The sequence below is a fragment of the Mus pahari genome, chromosome 7, assembly GCF_900095145.1.
Source record: "Mus pahari chromosome 7, PAHARI_EIJ_v1.1, whole genome shotgun sequence".
NCBI classification, from domain to species: Eukaryota; Metazoa; Chordata; class Mammalia; order Rodentia; family Muridae; genus Mus; species Mus pahari.
Window position 1 is genome coordinate 87,276,081 of NC_034596.1, and position 22,882 is coordinate 87,298,962.

Below are 22,882 nucleotides of genomic sequence, written 5' to 3' on the forward strand. Positions count from 1 at the left end.
CACACACACACACACACACACACACACACACTCGGTGACATTCCTATTTAACTTTACCACTGAGGCGTGGTTATAAGGTAGAGAGAGAGGCCTCAGGATTAACATATGAGCCAAGCTAGTTTGCAGGAAGGCTATCTCTCAACGGACGTGGCTATCATTTAAATAACAACATACATGATATATAAATGTTGTAGAAGGCAGTGCTATCTAAGTAAGCCATAGAAGGGCCACATCTGTCCTGGCCCAGGGCTGTTGAACCCCTAACTTTCTAGCTCTCTAGACTATTTCCATGTTTGGAATTGCTCTCCTAATCAACAGTCTCTTTCTACCAGTTTCCGAGTGTCCATGGTTCAGTTCCTTTTTGTTTTGTTCCCCACTATGGCACAGGAATGTGGAAATTACAGTTGAGTATCTTTTATATCCTGATCCACTTCTACAACATCACAGCAGCTTGATTGTTGATGAATATGTAATAATTCGTAGAGACAATTGGAAATATTTGTGGAAGTTTGGCAAGGAATAATTAGAGTTAAAAACTGTGTAAAATCAACTTGTTCATTTTTAAAGACCCACCAAGTACACTTAATACTGCCAGTGTGTGCCATGAGTGTAGGGCCATACACTAGGTATGGAGGCCTTAGCCTTAATGAAAACTAATCCTCCCTCCCTGGGAAGCCACCAATTGTCATTATTACCTCACCTAGAACTGGGACTTTGTGACCCAAAAGTGCACATCCACATGAAATTGGGAGGAAATAGTTGTGGAAGGGATAAGGAAGGAGAAGGGGAGAAAATAAAGTGTGAAGTTGATCCATAATCAACTTCATAATTGAGACATAATATTTATATGCTAAATTGTTAAACAGTATTATTATATATGCAAAAAAAAACATCTTGCACACTTTAAAGGAGAGATAGCACTCTCTATGTACCATAGCAAAGGTTGTTCAGGTGCAGTTTGTATTCCTGTTTTCACTAAAGTCACATGAGTTTCTTTGGGGATCTTTTCCTTCCATCCTTTCAATTCACACAAATAGAAACAGACATATCCCAAGTGAAGACCAAGGGTGTCGCGAACAATAAAGATAAATACTATAAACCCATGATCTAGTATGTAACCCACTGTTTGAAAATAAAATTAAGTAATTCAAGAATGAATGATCCCAAGTTTATGAATTTCCAATTATTATTTTTGAATTTCATCATGCTTATCTGCCTGTGAGATTTCTCATTGCAATCCCCTATCTTTGCTCCTTTCAAGGGACCGCATTAAACTTGACTCTGGCTGACTGGCATTCATGTTGGGGCACTTGAGTCCTCATCGTGAAGGCAGTCCACGATCTATGTCTTTCTACATGGCTTGAACAGGCACTTCAATCAGCACACTAATTTGGAATTGCTGAGAGCTCAACTCCCTATCTACTTGTTTCTTTTAACATGGACATTTTTAATCAAGTGCTTAATTTGGTCCTGGGGGACTTAGATCTGCTTTAATAATACATGTGACAAAATTTACCTCTTTGCTTTGAAAGTTGTTAATTATAGAGTGCATTTCAAATGAGCTATCATTTGCCAAGAAAGCATCCCTTTTGGATGCTTTTATATTTTATTACTGGGAAGAAGTGATAAGCAGTGAAGGGTTACGAAACACCTGTCCACATGAATGGTGGTGCTTTGGAGAAGCAGGCGGGATAATTGTGAGGACTTTTGGGTGATGAGTGTATATTATGTTGTTGTCGGGTTACATTATACATTGTATATAACCCAAAGGGCTTAACCTGGTTTCAGAGAAGATAAAAAAGGATTCAGGAAGGAAGGACTTTAGAGAGATGAGCAGGTTATACTGCTGATCTCTTTAAGGAGTAGAAGCATTTGCTTGCCGGGGTGATTGTTTTATTTTAAAGGTTTACACAGTGGGAATGGCCAGTCATAGGCTGCTCTAGTCATCTGGTGATTTTCCTACTTTGTCCTCAGTCTCATATATGTTGTGAATTCTCACAGCCACTACAGTTATTACTTCTTATTTAATAAATTAGCAGTAAGTTTCCAAGAGATTTGTAATAGGGCCTCTGGTCTTCAGATATACAAATGCAGTTTAAATAGCAATGCAGTTAAAAGGATTTAAACAAGCTTCTAAATTACTATGCCTTAAAAGCAGTAGATCCCAGCCAAGCCATTTGCACATGTTAGCCTCAAAAGATGGCTTTTAGTGGCTTAGTTCCAGAGCATCCTCCATTATTTTCTCATTGCATGAAATGATTTCTGGTCTTTGCAAAAGACTGTTAGTGCCATGTAAAATACTTACTTTAACCCTCTGAGGGACAATAGCTTAGAAAATATGATTGCTCAGAAGTTGAGGTATGGACTAGGTTCTCATGAGTGAGCAGTTTATGGTAGCTACTCAAAGGTCTTGAACCAGGACTTAGAAGACAGAAATGAGAAAAGCTTTGTATTTCGTTTTATTAGAAAATGCAGGAACTTAAAAGAAAACACACCCGTATTGAGTCCAGATTTCCTTGATCACCACAAACTTGTGAGCAATGCACTATTGCAATGGATCTTAAATTTGGGAGGTGATTTTTTTTCTTCTGGGAACTGTCCAAAGAAGAAAAATGTTTCCTTTAATCCTTCCATTAACTCATCCATAGGGGGCCCCTACCTGAGTCCAGTGGTCGGCTGTAAGTGTCTGCATCTGTCTCAGTCAGCTGCTGATAGAGCCTCTCAGAGGTTCCTGTCTGCAAGCACAACATGGCATCAGCAATAGTGTCAGGGTTTGGTACCTGTCCATGGGATGGATTCCAAGTTAGGCCAGTCACTAGATGGCTTTCCCTTCATATTCTGTTCCATTTTTGTTCCTGCATTTCTTTTCAACTTGAACAATTCTGGGTCAAAAAATTTGAAGGTAGGTTGGTGATCCTATCCCTCTACAGTGGGCTCTGTCTATTTACTGGAAGTAGTCTCTTCAGGTTCCATCTCGTCACTGTTGGGTATTTCGGCTAAGGTCATCCCCATTGAGTCCTGGGAGCCTCTCATATCCGAGGTCTCTGGGGCTTTCTAGAGGTTCCCCAGCCCCACCCTCTGTGTCCTGACTCCCCGCAGTTGCCCTTTTCCATTCATTCTCCTGGCCCTCTGGACTTCTCTCCTAAGGGGATGGCAATCCCATAGGAAGACCAACAGTATCAACTAACCTGAACCCCTGTGAGCTCCCAGAGTCTAAGACACCAACTGAAGGGCATACATGACATACTTGTCCCTCCACTCCCCCGCCCCATACATAGACTCTCAAATAGCTCTACTGAAAAACATAGATTCTGAGACTAGATGAAGCCTCAACCATTTCCTCTAGGATGTCCCAGTGACTTCTTGCAAGGCTGATATAATCATAAAGGTGTTATTCTGAGTCCAGGAAATCTCAAGGTTGCATTTTTGTGGGTTTTATTAACTGTTAATGGGCAAAAGATACCATATCAAAGGCTTTGCATCTGGTCTCAGAGTCATATAACTAGGAGAGGTTTTAAGTTTAATGTAAAAGTATCAAGGCACTATGTTGAATTTAGGTTGCGGTCTCACAGTAGCATCATCACTCTTTAAAGGGAACTGAACGGAGCTTGTACTTAGGGAAATCCTAGAATATCCTCAGCCAAAGTGAATTTAGCAGTTTCACATACAGTATCAGAGAAGTCCATAGAAGAACTCAAAAGTCCTACTTTCTTTGCTAGATTTATTCTATCAAAGATAAGAAGTACTCAATCTAATCTCAAATATCATAGCAGAACAAAGGGTAAATATCCACCTAGGAATTATAACATAATTTACCAGACATAGCTATAGGTTAAAGATGAAAAAAAAAATCAGGGGGTCACATCCATCCAAGCCTTGGAAGGAAAAAAGTAAGGATACTTTTATGGAAAAGCAATGCTTATAGGTGTTGAGTGATTTGCCCAACAGGGCATCACTAGATAGTAGCAAAGTAGGGTCTATAGTTTCATAGTCAGTCTCTCTCATGAGGGGCTAAGTTCTCCTTCCACTTTAAACAGTTAGAATAGAAAACAGAGTAGAAGAACATGAGATGACACATTATTCTCTTTCTTTTATCCAACATAAACTGCCTGGATATTCTTTGCTTTGGGCTATTGGTAGTAAGATACATGTAAATATTGCCAGACAGTCATTAATTGTGCTCTTCTTATATTGCCAACACTTTCCATTTTATTGTATTTTACTTTTTAATTTCTTCACTTACCTTCTTTTAACCCTAACTATTGGTAGTCAGTGTTTTAAATATTCAAATGTGTATATATATATATATATATATATATATATATATATATATATATATATTCACATACACACACACACACACACGTGTGTGTGTGTATCCCTACTTTTCTTTCCTCCTACATCCCCTACACCTCTGTTTCTCTTCAAAATATGGCAAAGGGTAGGCCTCCCATGGTTACCAACCAGTTGTGGCTATCAAGCTGCAGTAAAACTAGGTGCCTCTTCTCCTATTAATACTAGATTAGACAGCACAGTAGGAGAAAAGGGTCCAAAATCATGTATCCGAGTCAGAGAAGGCTCCTGTTCCTGTTGATAGGAGTCCCACAAGAAGACCAAACTACACAACTGTTACACATGTGCAGAGGACTTTTATCAGTACCATGCATGCCCTCTGGCTGGCAGTTCAGTCTCTGTGAACTCCTATGAGCCCAGGTTAAAACTTTCCATTTTAAATATATAGTTTTATGATTTAGATGTAATATGATCTCAAAGGCTCATGTGCTGAAGTCTTATTTCTCAGTTGTTAGTGACAGAATAGTCATTGTATCATGGTGTCTTAGTTACAGTTTTGCTGCTGTGAACAGATACCACGACCAAAGCAAGTCTTATAAAGGATATCATTTAATTGGGGCTGGCTTACAGGTTCAGAGATTTGGTCCATTATCATCAATGTGGGAACACAGTGGCATCTAGACAAGCATGGGGCAGGAGGAGCTAAGAGTTCTACATTTTTATATGAAGGCTTCTAGGAAAATACTGACTTCCAGGCAGCCAGGATGAGGGTCTTAAGCCCACGCCCACAGTGGCATACCTACTCCAACAAGGCCATGCCTCCTAATAATTCAGCTCCATGGGCCAAGCATATACAAACCATGACACATAGGATTATTTTATTTTATCAATTGATCAATCTATTGATGAGTTCATACCTGAATGAACTATTAGGAAATAGGAACTTTTCTTTGAAGGATCTATCTTATCCTTATTCCCTTCCTTTCTCTGATTTTCTGCTTCCTGGCTGCATTTCTGCTATTGTTATTTCTTTCTTTCCACAGGTATATGGACAATGGAGCCAGCTAGCCATGGAGTGAAACTTCAGAAGCCATGAGCCAAAATACATCTTACCTCCTGAAGCTGTTGTCTTGGGTGTGTTGTCACAGTGACGAGATGATAACTCACATAGTAAGTTGTCTATTTAGTGTCTTTCATATCTTCCTGAAGAGTACATCAGAGTGTCTTAGTCTCTGGGAGTACATTGCCTTTCTTTAAGTTTCTCACACTTAATGTATCTGCTGTGATCAAAAAGGAATAAGGGCAAAAGAACATATGGATGTTTTATTATTTGTTGTTAACAACATGCAAGAATTTTATTGATAATGTTTATCATGTTTTTAGCAAAGGTATTTACAATTTTTAACTGTTTAATTGAACCAGTCTTCTTCACATTTTAGCATTGAAAATGTGTTGAACAATCAAGAATAAAGAATACTTGATTACATTTTTTTCACAAGAAATCTTCAGAGTACTGGACATATAAAACAAATATTTTGCCTTGTTGATTTAATTACATAATGAAGTATAGGAGAAATGAATGCACAGTTCATAATATTCATGACTTCATTTTAACTCAAGTATAATTCAATATCTCTTGATATTACTCTATCCTTGGATGAAATATCTTAGCTTTTCCTTGTGTCACTTGTACCCTATATTCTAACCATGGAATGCATTCAATGTTACACTAGCTAGTAAACAAATGCTTCTATAAAACTAAGTTGAACATTTTATAAAAGACTTGGTAAACATAAATTATTAAAAATAAGTAAAATTAGGGTTAAAATAAATTTTAAGGTCAAATTAGGCTTTGTGAGACTGGAGGAAAAGAAATCCCTAGAAGGTCATTTTACTGCAATTGCTTTGTAAAAATTTTAATTTCTGATTCTTTTCTTTTCTTTTTTTTTATTAGATATTTTCTTTATTTACATTTCAAATGCTGTCCCGAAAGTTTCCTATACCCTCCCCCCGCCCCTGCTCCCCTACCCACCCACTCCCACTTCTTGGCCCTGGCATTCCCCTGTGCTGGGTCANATAAAGTTTGCAAGACCAAGGGGCCTNTCTTCCCAATGANNGCNGATTAGGCCATCTTCTGNTACATATGCAGCTAGAGACACGAGCTNAGGGGNTACTGGTTAGTTCATATTGTTGTTCCACCTACAGGGTTGCAACCCCCTTCAGCTCCTTGGGTACTTTCTCTAGCTCCTCCATTGGGGGCCCTGTATTCCATCCAATAGCTGACTGTGAGCATCCACTTCTGTGTTTGCCAGGCACTGATATAGCCTCCCAAGAGGCCGCTATATTTTCATTGACAAAATTAGGATGGAGTATCTTGGAATATCTTGGAAGGTGTAATATATGTGGTTTCATGCCAGAGGATTAAGCTAACCATACATGGTGGTTAATCTCAACACATTCCTATAATCTCAACAGGCAGAGGTAGAAGGATTGTGAATTTTGGATCAGCCTGTGTTATATAGCACAGTGTAGGCTTGAAAAACCCAAAACAAAACCAAATAATGAACACCAACAAAAGGACCTGAGCATTTATAAAAGAATATCTAGGAATTGTTATTATCTATGTAGGTACATAAAATGCTAAATTTCTGCACTCCTTTTATAATTATCTTAAACTAATATTTTTAAACCAAATTAAATGAACCAGTTAACTGGACCAAAGACAATTTCAAATGCAGAAGTCCATAAATTGGATAGCATGATAAAAATTCTTTCCTTCCTTGTAGACACTGTAGAATTGCTGTGTCAGTTAGGAACACGACTATTTGAAAAGCCCTGTCTTGAAAAGGGACTTGTAAAGAGCAAACCTCCCTTTCTAGCTGCTTGTCTCTGAGGTCTTGGATCCTGTCCCAGTCTGTAGATTTGTAGTTTGGTTAATAATCTTTGTTCTAAAGGCAGACACCCCTTGCTCCAGATCAGTTACCCAGTTCACTTGCTTTGTAACCTGTCTCCATAGCAGTTGACTGAATTTTAGTAATGTTGGGTGCCTTTGGTCCAGACTCCAGAATCGTTAGACTCCAACAGATCTTTAGAAAGGAAGAGAGAATCGAGCCAGCACCCCTTTGCTTTCACCCGGGTCTTGGTTGCTACCAAGTGGAATCCCTGTGTGTACCTTGTCTGACACTATAGTCTTAACAAAGCATGTATGGAATAGAGCCTATTGTCAGGGAAGGATGAATAATATTTTCCATGCATCTGTACTTGGCTTTGGGATCGGAAGAATTTGGATTTCTTTCAAATTTACAAGAAAACGTTGCACATATTGATTGATGGAACATGCTGCTGGGAGCAGGTTTTGAGACTAGACGGTCACCTCCTTGGAAAAACTTTGAGATGAGATTTTTTTTTTTCTTTTTCTGATGTTGTAGGTTCAAAAAAAAAAAATTCAATCTATAGGTGATGACATTCCATCAGCACTGGCGAAGGTTGGAATTGAGGAAAGTACTCCAATTGGAAACGTAAGCTTCACACCACATTGGCCATAAGTCACTAGCTGTGCGTGGTGGCTAACCACACAAGGACATCCAAGAGCCACTCAGCACCAGATCACCAACGGTTTGGAGCACATGTGAGTCATTTGGAAAGAAAGGCAGCTCTGGCTTCGGTGCTTTGGTGGTTCTAATTTCAGAAGTGTCAGTTCTCACCTGGAAAGAAAAGGTAGACAAGAGGCCTTGGATTTAATAAAGTACACAGACTGTAGACAGTTTTTAATACAGTGAAATTAGCATAGAAGCATAAAGCAACAGAGTCAAGACAGCAGGCTGTAGCTGAAGAAAATCAGACAGTGGCTTTCACAGATATTAAATATATTCTTTTATTTCAGTTTTTTATTAGAGTATCTTCAAGTATTAAGAGGAGGAGGAGCTTTAAGAAGTTTGTTCTATGTAGATATGAAGAAAGAATTCTTATCCATGTAGAATTAAAAAAAAAAAAAAGGACACAAAGAAAACGTCACCATGAGTACTAAATGCTGGGGTTCACAGCTATGCTGATTCAAGTCAAGTTATTTATCTTTCAATCATTTATTTTTGTGAGTGTGCATGTGTGCATGCGCACATGCACATACCTGTATGCTCAGACGCTAGAAAAGGTTATTTGAATCCCTCAGAACTGGAGGCTTGTTAAGTGAGTGTTAGGACACAAACTCTGGTCCTTGAGTACTCTGAAGTACTGACCCATCTTTTCAGGCCAATTACTGTTATTCTTATTGATGAATAGCCTAACACTTGACATCTGTGTCCATGAAAGTGGCTTATACAGCCCATACGCATAAAAGGGTTTTTTTTTTTCTGCATTTACCTAACAACAAAAGCCTAAAGATCCGTGGTTCTTGCATAAAGGAAAACCTGCTAGACTTAGAAGGAAAACAATCTGAGTTCAAGCTGTTACTCTGTAGCCTTGAGAACTGTGAGAAAATATCTGAACTCCACACGATGTGAAGACTCAATAAAAGCAATTTCCCCAGAGCAGGTCAGCAGTAAGGTATATGTGGGAGCAAGCTGTGTTTCAGCAACACCCTCTGCTTGATGAACATTGCTTAATCAGTGCAAGATACAAGGCTGGCTCATTTGGCGATTCACGTAGCCTGTAGAAATCTCACTGTTTTCTGTTGTTTTAGGAAACAGCTTTTTAATAAGAGAGGTGCCTGATGTCTGGTACCTAACACTAGTAGCTGTGACTCTGACAGCAGCAGAGAGAGCAACATGTAGAAGTATACCATTGAAACTCTGGCCATCTCGACTGCACAGGGTTCAGTGACCTTCCACCTCCGCAGTTGATAAGCGTTCCTGGGAAGAAATGGCTTTATTAAGCATGCTGTTGACAGGCTGCCCTTTATGATCTGAGCAGATGGCTGTCACCGGTTCTTGCTTCTTTCCTCCTACGAGCCCAACTCTCTTTATGCCTAGAGAAATCAAAGGGAATAATATATAGCTCTTGGTAACAGATAAACACCAACTCCATCTTTTTTCTATTTTAATTGGACCCTCAAGCAGGGAAACCGGAAGAGGGTGGCAGCTACAACACTGAGCCTCAGATGTCTGTGCTTTTGCCTTGTGCATATGGAAACAAAGAGTCTTTTATTCTGTTCTCAGCATGGGTATTTTTCACACTGAAAGGGGATCAAGGCAGTTGATATATAGAGTTCATCCTTGTCTGATGCTCTTTTCTCACATTTCCATCATTTTCTTTCTACATTAATTCCTGCCTGGGTGTTTCTGCCTTAGAAATATTAGTCAGTGATTTGTACTGATACACTCTCTTAACTGACAATAAACCAAACCCAGTGGTTAAGAAGAGGGATTGAGGATCGAACCTGTTTAGTTTTCTCTGTTTATCCTGGAAAATACTGCTGGACACTAGGACTTGTCTCAACTCTGATGCCTCAGCTAATATATGAAGAAAATAGTTGTACCCTTTTCTGAGTGAGGACTCTGGGCTCATGAAGTGAAATCACTTTGCCATGATTAGTCCCACTTAGTATGTTCAAGTGTTTGTTAAGAGTTTTGCAAAAATATTTTAATTTATTATATCTGGAACACAAAATCTCCCAATTTTAGGCAATTGTGACCCTTCAGTGCTTTTTAAAGTACCAGCATGGGGAAGAGAATTTTGATGTTCATAAATTATTGATTTCACAGTAATGGAGTTGCTGGTCATTCAAAGTCTAACAGATTGAGATGATAGATTATGTGTAATTAAAGAGTCAAAAGAAATCTTAAGAAAATCTGTAAACTCAACAGGAACAGGAACAGGCCTCTGAGAGGCTCAACAAGCCGCTGAAAGAGATACTTACACCCAAGCAATGGACAGAAGCCTGAGTCCCCTGTGGTAGAACTAGGGAAAGGCTGGAAAACGCTGAGAAGGAGGGCAATCTCATAGGAAGACCAGCAGTATCAACTAACCTGGACCCCTGAGACCTCTCAGGCAGTGAGCCACCAACCAGGCAGCATACAGCAGAGGGCTGCCTGGTCTGGCCTCAGTGAGAGAAGAAGCACCTAACCCTTGAGAGAGACTTGAGGTCCCTAGGGAGGGGGGAAGTTTGGTGGGGTAGGGAGTGGGTACATCTTGGAGACAGGAAGGAAGGAATGGGATGAGGAACTGTCTGAGGGTGGAGTGGCAGGGGGATAATGACTGGACTGTAAAAAAAAAAAGATTAAAGAATAATAATAATAAAAACTATGTAAACTCTTGACATGAAGAAAAGTTCTTTCTGTTTTCTTCTATGCTTTATTTCCCTTGATGGATTTGGCCCAGTCCAAATAGTCATAGGAGAGAGAACAAGCTATATTCATTTCTGAGTTGTCTGGCAACTCATGACTCGGAACTGAAATTTCATTCTAAGATTGGCAGACTCCCTGGGGGGCTGCATGTCCACGGTGCTAGAGAGTTGTTGTGGCTGTTGGCTTGGATGCCTAGTGGCTCTCCCTCCTTTAGTTCAAAGGCCATGATGGCATGGTACATTCCACTATCTACAAGGTCCCCGAATGAGGGCAGCTGAGCCAGCAGCTGGAGAGGAAGAGGGAAGTAGGCCTTTTCACTGTGTTGCAAAGCATGGGTCCCTGTTTGCCCTGAGTTGGACCTTTGCTTGTGACTGAAGAGCAGAGTTACATTTCCACAGATATATGTATACTTGTGATGGACTGCATGTCATATCTGCTGTGAAGATGAGGTAGATAAAAGAGAGAAAACATAAAAAGATGGTACACTTGAGTAGTTGTGTAAACTAGGGCTATGAAAGCTGTAATTTGAAAACTATGTGGGTGGTAGTGTAGCTGAAGAGAGGAAGGAAAAGATAATTATGGGAAAAAATACCTCAGATACATACATACATCAAGAGATACTAATTATATAATGTGGCTAATTTAGGAAATTTAGCTGACTTAGAGTCACATTGTTCATGACTCAGATCTTGAAGCAGTATCAATATGACTCTGGGACATGCTGGCATAGTTTAGGAGGAATGAGAAGAATACTGCTAAAAAAAAAATCTAACGTTTTTAAGCTGTAGTATTTTGCCATGTATTTTTGCCTTTGTTTTTGTTCCCAGTGTTTCTGAAATAACTTTTACTACAGGTATTGCGGTGCCTGTCAGATGAGAGAACTGAGTTCAGGAGTGACCTCTTTATCTAAGTATGAAAAGTGAAGGTCTTTCAGATGCCTGAGTTCTTTCATTTGCTAAGATATTCTTGCCAAAAATTGTTACTAAGTGAATACAAATAAAAGCACTTCCCTGGGTAGGTCAGTGTGAATGCAGGGTTCTAGCCTTAAGAGAAGAAGGATGATTAAAGAGACTGAACCCCTGGGGAGATCCTAAAAGGGAAGCCTCTGTAAGTGTTGTTCTACAATTCTTATTACTGTTAGCTTCATTTTACTGTTAGCCAACTTGAGAACTTCAAAAGGCATCCACTAAATAATAACTCAATAAGGAATGAGGATATTGGGCTGGTGAGATGGGTCAGTGGTTAAGAGCTCTTCCAAAGGTCCTGAGTTCAATTCCCAGCAACCACATGGTGGCTCACAGCCATCTGTGATGGAGTCTGATGCCCTCTTCTAGTGTGTCTGAAGACAGCTACAGTGTACTCATATAAATAAAATAAATCTTAAAAAAAAAAGGAATGATTTGAGTTCCTGTCCTGAATTCCTTTGATGATGAGCAGTGATATGAAAGTGTAAGCCAAATAAACACTTTCCTCTCAAAAAAAAAAAAAAAAAAAGGAATAGGATATTATTCTTTAACTAATATTGAAGGTAGCACCTTTTGTGGCTAGACTAAATGAAAATTTTATCAGTTTTGTAGACACATTAAAATTTGTCCTAATAAATAATTTGGAAGAAAGCTGCTCTAGGGAGAAAGCAAAACCATTCCTCTTTCTTTTGAATATTCATCCTGTTTCCATTGTGTGTGTGTGTGTGTGTGTGTGTGTGTGTGTGTGTAATTGTTCTGTCTTTTCTGACAAAGGTTAGAATTATAGAAAGAAATTGTTCCACCCTCAATCTTTGTATCTATATGTCTTCTCCCAGATTAAAACCAACCCAATTCTTTCTCCTTAAAAATGAATTAGCTTGTTTCAGCACAATGACTTCAACTCCCCTTTTCTTTAGTATCTCAAATATTTATACTGATTTGTCAGCAGTAAGTATCAGTGACATGTGGAGCTCCAGTATTATTTATACTGAGATACCCAATCTTTACTTCTTTGGCTGCTTTCTTGAAAGATGATGCTTCGGAAAATAAAATACAGCATTTATCATTGTTCAGTTGGCTGTGGGAAGTGGAGTTTGCTCTCTGCTTTGAGCTCATTGGTTCACACAGCAGAGCCTTGCAGAACCCCTCTTTTATTATATATATATTTTAAACTGCAGATTTTATTCCCCTCCCAGTCTACCCTCCAACTGTTCCACATTCCATACCTCCTCCCTGCCCCCTATCTCAATGAGGATGTCCCCAACCCTGACCCTAACCCCACCTGACATCTAAATTCCCTGGGGCCTCCATTCTCTTGAGGGTTAGGTGCATCATCTCTGACTATACCCAGACCCAGCAGTCTTCTGCTGTACACATGTTGGAGGCCTCATATCAGCTAGTGTAAGCTGTCTAGTTGGTGGTCCAGTGTACATGTTGGAGGCCTCATATCAGCTAGTGTAAGCTGTCTAGTTGGTGGTCCAGTGTCTGAAAGTCCAGGGGGTCCAGGTCAATTGAGACTACTGGTCCTCCTACTAGTTTACACTCCTCTTCAGCTTCTTTCCCCTAATTCAATCACAGGGATCAGCAACTTCTGTCCATTGGGTGGGTGCAAATATCTGCATCTGACTCTTTCAGCTGCTTGTTTGGTCTTTCAGAAAGCAGTCATGCTAGATCCCTTTTCGTAAGTGCTCCAAAGCCTCCGTGATAGTGTCAGGTCTTGGGGCCTCCCATTGAGCTGGATCCCACTTTGGGCACAACGGAATACTACTCGGGTATTAAGAATGAGAACATCCTGAGTTTTGTAGGCAATAGATAAAACTAGATAATATTATCCTGAGTGAAGTAACTCAGACACAAAGGACAAGTATAGTATATACTCACTATTAAGTGGATATTAGCCAAAAAATGTGCCAAATACCCAAGATACAGCCCACATAACTCAAAAAGGTCAACAAGCTGAAGGGTCCAAGTGAGGATCCCTCAGTCTCATTGGGAAAAGAAACCAACTACAAGAGGGGAGGGGGGAGTATAGGAGGGAAAAGGAATGGGGGAAAGAGAGGGGATTGTGATTGGGTATTGGGTGGGGGAAAAAGACTAAAATCCCCGAGGGACAGCAGAAAGAAGGGAAACATGCAACCTCAGGATGTAGGAGATTGGGGGGACCCTCTAGAATATATCGGAGACCTGGGAGGTGAGAGACTCTCAGGATTCAAAGAGAGGGACCTTAGATGAAATGTCCTACATTGGGGAGAGGGAACTTGCAGAGCCCACCTCCAGCAGAAAGACAGGGGATCAAGTGAGGGTGGGGGGGTTGCCATCCCACAGTCAAAACTCTGACCCATAATTGTTCCTGTCTGAAAGAACTGCAGGGATGGAAATGGAGAAGATTATGAGGAAAAGAAGATCCAGCCACAGGCCCAAAGTAGGATCCAGCTCAAGGGGAGGCCAAGTCCATAGGTAATCCCAGAGATGCCTCGCACCAATATCCAGCCCCGTTTCCTTCGGATAGTATAAATCTTTCACCTTTTACTTCTCAGTTTCTTGACTTAAGATCTGTTGGATTTGAGCAAACCATTAACGTAATCCTTTGTGCTAAGTTTGGTTTTATTAGGATGTTGTATCTGGGACTCCTTTCTGTTTTGCATGGTACTGTGGTCATTGGTTATCCCCCTGGTTTTGGAACATTTTGCTGGTACCCTACAGATAACACCATTCTGGATATACTTTTCTGTGTTAGATTCCTATCAAATACTGACTTTTATTTTGATATCTCTAAGGGGAACTGACAAGCATAGCCTACTACTCAGTGTGGTGACTTCAAGTGCTGAGCACCCCCTTGCCTCACTCTGGTACATGACAGTGTTGGACTCACTGCAGAACTGGAGGTAAGTGTGGCTTTTATGTGTATTGTCTTGATATGTGGCAAGACTGTGGATGTGGGTTGAGGTAACCTCATTTTATTCACCTGCCATGCAGTTCCATTAGGTTGAAAAGAAATGTCCCCACAGGTGACATGACAAAGAGAGCCCAGAGAATTATATTCCACTTTATTGTCTTTGGTGAATTGACAGTTTTGATTTGGCACATCTATTATGTAGATGACGTTAAGCTGAATGATATTATTAGTTGTTTTACAAAGGAAGATTCAATTCTAAGATACGTAGTACAAGGAACTGGCTGATGTCCTGATTGTTATGTAGTAAATGTCAATCCCGTGGTCCAAAGGCAGCAAGCAATCAGTTTATAACTCTTCACTGCAACCAAAGAACACTAAATCCCAAAGTAAAAATGGAGTTTGTCTCAATAGTGATTGTGGGCGAGCACAGTAGTGCAGCCTAGAGTAAACGTTCTGACAGTACTTCAGTGTGCCTCTGTACACACATTACTGTGGATTCCCATCTCCGACAAAGCCTGCTATCACAGGCAGTGATTCCTTATCTCTTTCCCTTCATGTCAATAGCTACATGAGTTGTGCTTATCTGAGGGGAAGAGTTTTGGTCAAGGTCTGATTCCTAACAGAAATGGGTGCTGCAAAATAGCACTTTCATTTTCTAAAAGTGGCACTTGCTGTCCACTGCAGTCTGCTAATGGTAGTTGATCAGCTCAAAAGCTGAATCACAAGTATAAGAATCAAAATAAAGGGGACTGGACAGATGGCTCAGCGGTTAAGAGCACTGGCTGCTCTTTCGAAGGTCCTGAGTTCAAATCCGAGCAATCACATGGTAGCTCACAACCATCTGTAATGAGACCTGATGCCCTCTTCTAGGGTGTCTGAAGACAACTAGAGTGTACTTAGATTATATATAATAAATAAATCTTTAAACCAGAGTGAGACCGGAGCAAGTGGGGCCCACCAGAGCAAGCAGAGGTCCTGAATTCAAATTCCCAGCAACCACATCATGGCTCACAACCATCAGTACAGTTACAGTGTACTCATATACATAAAAATAAATAAATAAATAAATAAATAAATAAATAAATCTTTTAAAAAAGAATCAAAGTAAGTATTTTCCTCCTCTGTCTATGGATGTCTATCTACATATATTAGGTAAAATGGGGCTTAGATGTTTTATACTTCTGGTATATTACCTAGGAGGCTGCTTATTTTTTTCTAGATAACTATTTATAATTTATTTTCCTATCTCATACTTTGATTTAAAAAGTTCTAATTATTTCATGTACAATTTTCATTAGACAGCAAAAAATACTGGACCGAAGTGTTCTCTCTAGAGAAAGTAGTGGTCTTTTGAAGATTTTCATTTTCATAGTATGGAAAACATTCTAGTGATGATGTAAAATATTCCAAAAAGGCTTGCTATATTCTATTTAAAATGGTGGTTTAAAATATTTGAACTTTTTTGAGCAAATATTCCAATTTATAAAATTTAGAAAAAATTTACGAAGCACATCAGTATGAAGTGATGTAACGAGGCACACAAAAGAATGGACACAAATGTAAACAGAAATATAACTTGTGGTGTGTTTTACAAATTTTGTATAGTCTCTGTATTGAAAAGGCCACAGAAATGAACATATAGGATAGGGATGGAACCCTCACAGATATAATAAAAACATTTTTTGACCATTAGAAGGTCAAGGAATAATGAGTCACACCACACCATTTAGTACTTTATACTACGGTCAGAATGAGTTACTACCTCATAAGTCCTCATGCAAAGGTACTTTTTGCAGAATGCAGAAATAATTCCAGAAAGAATACTTCCTTGGATATTTTCAAAGTAATGTCCATTCTGCTGGCTTCTGTTCACCAGCAGTGCCACCAATATTAACTTCAGAATGAGTGGCAGTATAATGTTTTCTACCTTGTAAAAACAGGTCTGCACATGGCAGGGCATTAGGGACCAAAGCTGTCCATCTATGGCATATATTATTGGATAGCTATTTGACCCAGTTTACATCCACATAGCTAGGACTTTATGGTCTGAGGACCATTGAACTCTAAGACTTGTGGAATGTGTCCCAATTACCACAGCACCTGTGCAGAATTGGATGGCTTTGCTTCATTATGGGACATTCCCCACTGGTGGTTTAAGGATCCACTGGATGAACAGCCAGTAACTAAACCTAACCTGTGAGGTGGAGGGTCAAGCATAACAATGCCCTTAGTGCTTGCGAATATCTTCTGAACTGAGTCTTTTTATCACCTGTGACTTGAGAACCAATTCCTGACAAAATGAGGTGCCCACTGGGGTATTTGTTTTTCCATATATATATATACATATATATATAGAATATATATATGTATATATATATACCATATATATATGGAATATATATACATATATATGGAATATAGAGATATAGATATAGATATAGATATATATCCTACTGTGTTTCTTTGGCTGGGGTCAAACCCATTCCAAGGAGCATTTATGATGGGAAAAATAAAAGGTAAAAAATCAATGATTTTCTCATTGCTCCATGACTTTATTGGGTTACCTCCGGTCATCTACAGTGCAGCAAGACCTAGGAGATATCTTAGCTACTCAGACTTCTATTCCTGCTTCACCCAACTCTGCTCTGCTTGTCTCCTAAACATCAGGAATTAGGTCAGTTTCACTTTGAAAAAGAATTATAGTTTGAAAATGAGGAACCTGGGAAATCATGACTGAACAGAAATTTCTCAAGGAGACCTTCTCTTGTGAGCCTTCTTCCCTTGAGGCAAGGTCGCTCATTGTTTCTGCAGCACTTGGGTACTAGTGTGTGGCCCTTTTCCTATCTCCGTCTCTCAGTGTTGTTGTAACAGGGGGGTCCCTGAACATGTCCAGACCTTTAGATGTAGGCTGGGATATGCACTTACATCATCATGCTTGCACAGTTAGCTTTAGTTCCCACCACATCACCTCCGCTACTCCTTCACTCTCTTTTAAGTAAATCTCTCTTATTCCAAATATCCTCTGCTTCTATAAAAACACCTTGCTCTTGAAGGTCACTACAAATTGGACCCTTGTTTTAAATGACCTGCATCGGTCCAGTTTAGTTGATCCTTAAAACAACTCCAAACATTTGGCATATTTTCTAGTCTCTACTTTCCAGGCAAGGAGACAAGGGAATAAAGAGTTTGAAAGCAGAGGTCTGAACTCTAGCAGTCGATGTCCAGAAACTGTCCTTTTACTCTGTCTTGTTGTACACTCCTCGGCGATGTGACATGATGTATCCAGTCCCCTGCTAGTGGTGTGCTTTTGAGCAGTGCCACAGTCTTTAATTTAAAGGGAACTCTTAAGAGTTACAGACTTGCTATGGATTTTGGAATAAAAGTGTGCGATTGTTTGACCGATCACTTCGCACAAGTGTTGTTTTTATTCTCAGATTCCTGGAAACATGTTGACATGCATTTCTACTGGACTCAAAAATATAGCATGGCCACTTTTGCAATATGCTGGCTGTGAAGCTCCTAAATCCCTTGCAGGCTACACATGTCACGTGCTGAAACTTACTAGAGGCTATTCCTTCTTTCTCTACTGTTCTCTTCCTTCCAGGAGGAAGTCTTCAGTTTTTCCTACATCTGCTAAAAAAAAAAAAAAAAAAAAAAAAAAAAAAAAAAAAAAAAACAAAAAACAAAAAACAAAAAAACCAACTATGCGTGACCAAATCAAAGATCTGAGCATAATCCTTTAGAATCTTTACTTGCATTAATTTATTCAGATCCTTACATTTTCACTTTCCGTCTTTCAGAATTTTGCGATAAGGTAATTGGGCTGTAACTGAGTCTTTTCTACTATTCCTCTATATAAACCAGTGCTGAAATATGTAGACCTATATACCCGACTTACTCTTTGTCATTTACGTTCACCCTTCCTGAAGGACCAAACATTGGATTAATAATATTTAAGAGTCTCTCATTGCCATAGTGTCATTATTCTGGGCAGTTTTGTTCTTAAGTGCCACAACTATGGAATTATTAGTCATTGTCATGTGATGGGAACAGCTGGTCTTTATTAAAAAGCTCATGTGCATTTGCAAGAAATGCTAAGCACATACCACATTTAATCTTCATGCCAGCATATCAGCGAGTTTATGGATAGCTGCATGATGCTATGAAGAAATGTCATGCATTTGGGGAAAGCGGCTAAAAAAAAGTCTGCTAGAAATTTCAGGCAGCAAGAGGAGTTAGGAGTAATCTTAGCAATCTATGTAATCAAACCGCCACGATATTCCCTCCTCCCTTTGAGCTTCTTGAGAATGATATGTGAATGTAGATGAATTCGACACTTGTCCAGGGAATGAAGGAGGAAAAAAAAAAAATCTTTCCTTGGGTTGCACAAGAGGGTCGCTATTAAACATTCTCTAGCACAAAATACTTAAGGCTCTGTGACTCGGTGTAAAAATTCACGGAATTGGATTTTCTTATAGAATAAGCCCCCTCCCCCATTTTTTCAATTCTCTCCTTTTCAGAAGCGTGCGGTTGTCTTGCAAGACTTACCAGTAGATGGCAGCAAAAGCCCGCTCTAGACCCCAGAAGGAGCTACTGAGCTGCAGGAGGAAGCACAAGGCTGCTTTTAAAGTATCGTCAGCCACCTCCTTACCCGACACGTGGGAAAGGCTGATTTTTCAGGTCACACACGTCTTATTACTTTAGAAAATAATCATGTAGAAAGACTTTCCGTTGTGTTTGTTGCTACATTTGTGCAGGAAGGAGACTGTCAATCCCAAATCAAACTAATAGCAGGAAAAAATAAATGCGGACCCAGGAGAAGTGCAGATAATTTCCATTAAGAAAGTTACTCATGGGTTTTCAAAGAAAAATTTTTCATCACCAAATCTGATCAGTGAAGCATTCTTCTTCATAAATTATTTATCAGAATCTCTCTCTTATCCTTCCCCACTATCGAAAAGAACAAAATCCAACTTTGGGTGAATTCTTCTTTAAGGACATCTGAGTATAAACATTTCTTTCCACCTTCTTGTGTCAGTAATGAAACACAATTGTGTCAAAAAACAACATCATCAACATCAACAACAACAAAAGCCAAAACCAAATACAACAAGAGATGCTTCTACTTTGCATGAGAATCTTTTTCACCAAGAGCATCACCCTTGACATCTAACGTTTTTCTGTTAGTAGTTATTTGATCCTCACATATTGCTGGCTCACTTATCTGGTACACTGTGCTTTGGACTTCAACTGAATTGGTTCTGAAATCTGAATGGGAGGCTTCTTCAGTATGTGTACCATGTTGAAAAGCAAAACACATCTCAAAGTGTTTGTTTCAGTGCATCTTAAATAGAGATGAAAATATTTTACAGGACTGTTGTGAGAGTTATATACACGAGAAAATGGAGCCTGTGAAACTGTCAGCTTGGTACTGAACAAAAGTTCACTGTGGCTTTTGACCATACATGAGAACACAATGGCTAAGATCCCTTCTAGTTTTCTGGGTCTGAGAGTCTATTCATAAGTTCCTCCTTACTCAACCATAGAGTGACAGATATCCATCCTGGAACAGGAGAAAGTTGAAAGATACTGAGAAGAAAATGATCTAGAGGATGAGAGACTGGCTCACAGGGAGTAGTGTTTCTTTTATGACTATTAAGTACCCTTGCATCATTCATCTCTGTCAGGAGTTCATTATGCATCAATGAGGCAAAAAGGAAAAAAAAAAAAGAAGAAGAAGAAAAATGATATTGTTAGAGAGGAGAAAAAAATCAAAACACAGTTTCTGAAAGGATGTCATCACCATTATCTATGCTTGATCTAAAGAAGAATAGCCAAGATTGATCAGGGTCTGGTGGCATAGGCTCGCAATCACAGCTATGCAAGAGGCCAAGGCAGGAAGAGGTCAACTTGAAAGCCAGAATGGATTACCCAGTGAGCTCAAGGGCGGTCTGTATAAGTTCATGAGACCCTGCTTCAAAATAAAAAGTATAAAAGGTACTAGGGCTAGATGTCAATAGAGAAGTGCCTGCCTGCCATGTGTGAAACCCATGTTTAATTCCCAATACTACTCCTTAAAAATACTCTTAAAAATAAATTATCTAGGACTTGAAAGCAGAATTGATGATCAAGTTCTTTTGAGAGCCAATTCCATTCTGTATTAACTTGTTTTATGTATTTTTTTTTTTAAAGAGTTTTGTTATTTGTTTGAAATGAAATCTTACATTGGAAAATAATACTTCCTCACAATGACAGTCTGGCAACCTGGGTTGACTGCTTTGGCAGTGTTCTGAGCATTTGAGGCTAGGCTTTTGTGATCATAGTGTGTCATGAACATGGCTGTGCTATATGGTTATAGCCTGCAGGAGTCAGGCCCATTTTGCAGAAGATAAAATGAAGACACTTAGCTAAGGGCTAGCTAACTTGGCAGATGGGGATGGGATGTCAGAGTTCCGTGAGTCCTCCGCCACTTCTGCTTCTCTGCTCCTATAGCTTCTAAAATAAGCAAATATATAACTATGAAGGGGAATGACCAATCTGCAATCTCCCTTGCTCCCCTCAGTCCGCAACTGGCAGTGTCTAGTCAAGGGTAGCTGTGGTCTGCCTTGTTTAAAGAAAGTTCATCTCTATTTACCCAGCAATGAACATTTACAGGAAACACAATATGTGGTATCTTGCAGAAGAGGACACAGAATGCTTTTGTAAAACAAAGACCTTGAAGTTAAGAAAGGCTGTCCTCATTTGATGCACGTAGGAAATACACAGGAAATTGTATAGGACCTGAATGTAAAGGGTAATGAAGCCAACTTGGAACTAAATGTTGTTTGATATCTAACCAGTTCAGCTGCCTGCAAGAGGTCTCTTCATTGTAAATGGGAACGGAAATGAGAGAAATATATGTATATATGTGTGTGTATGTGTATGTGAGCGTGTGTATGTATGTATGTATCTATGCATATATGCATTCACACATAATTTAGCTTTTGGTGAAACACTTACCATGTGTTCTTGCATAGAAGATATAGCATGGCATAGGATAGCTACTACAGTTATTGTCATGTAGTCCCTGCTTCTGTGTCTGCAAGAAATCTGTAGCTTTTGCCAACGGCTGAAAGTCAGGTTGGTATTAGATATTCAACTTAATCTATTTTAATGTGAACAACAACAAAGTTTCTGAAATTCAGAAAAAGTCTCTAAAAATATCCCCCCATGGAGAGGGGAATACTTCCTTCATCTTTATCTTGGCCTTAAGCTTGGAGCACATTCATGGGACATATACTGTAAGTTACTATCTTTTTTTAGGTATTAGTTATGAATTGGATTTCCTGTCTATGAAGATGGTTTTAATCATGAAGATAAAAAAAAAGGAAAGAAAGAAAGAAAAGAAAATGACAGGGCTATGAGTAGCTTTCTGAAAACTAATACCCTGTTTAAATCTAAAAAACAAAAAAGATACAATTCACATTAATAAAATTGGATATTTTCAGGTGCAGTCCAGAAATATTTGATGCTATATTGCCTTATCTGAAAAATGCAGAGCCTAGAATGGTTCTAGCTACTAGATTCTATTTTTTTCTTTTACAAGATTTATCATGTGCCAGATCTTGTGGCAAGCATATTGCATATCTTTCCACATTAAGCTGACAGCAAACTTGAAAAGTATGTGTTATTTCTGTTTTGTGAAGGTTGAGTGGCGCTCAGTGTGTACCAAGTGAGTTAAGATACTGTGGCTGACACATGACTTGAATTCTAGTTGTCTGACTCTAACGCTTGGGTTTATACTTGCACGAATCTAATATTACTATAAAGAACTCTTCCATTTCGAGACAACATTTCAAGTACTCTGTACTATAGTAGGTAAAAGTGTTTTGACATACGCCTTCAGCTTGAGGGGGAACAGGGCAACTTAAGGAAAATAGTCACAGTGCATAGCATATAAACTTAGGCATCTTTACTAGAGGCACAGAAATACAACATTTTAGTTTTCTATAGCTCAATTCCATTTTGTTCTCAAGTTCCCCCAAGCTACCCAGAGCAGACAATGTATTTTATGGTGTTCTGGTATACTCAGCTCTAACTAGTTCCATTTGCAGACAAATCTAAGCAGTGCTATTTTAACAGCTATGTTCTGTTGAAGGGCAACTAAAGGTTGCTGGTTTACCACGTTTATCCAACATTTTTCCTCCTCCTGGTGCCATTGCTTCTTTGAGGAGCTATATGTCTTACTCACAGAATTGAAAGGCATCTCTGGCCAGTGCGGTAATTTCCTGGTCCTTGTTGGTCTCTGTTGGTAAAGGAACTCCTCTTACTTGGCTTATATCATGATCTTCTATCTGCTGTGGATAAACAAGCTTCACAAACGCAATCTTCTTTTTTTTCCTTGCTCATTATGTAAGTGTTGATTGTCACCTTGACGGAATTTAGAACTACCTAGGAGATGACCATGT

At 39.3% G+C, this 22,882-nt stretch overlaps 1 long non-coding RNA gene across 1 annotated transcript in view; it reads left to right on the forward strand.

Moving 5' to 3' along the window:
- The window catches only part of LOC115064410, a 49,551-nt gene extending 41,434 nt beyond the window's left edge, over positions 1–8,117 (forward strand). The window contains exons 2-3 of the long non-coding RNA XR_003844251.1: positions 5,337–5,463; positions 7,722–8,117. This is a non-coding gene — a long non-coding RNA (uncharacterized LOC115064410). The remainder of the gene's footprint in view (positions 1–5,336; positions 5,464–7,721) is intronic.
- The last annotated feature ends 14,765 nt before the right edge of the window (positions 8,118–22,882 follow it).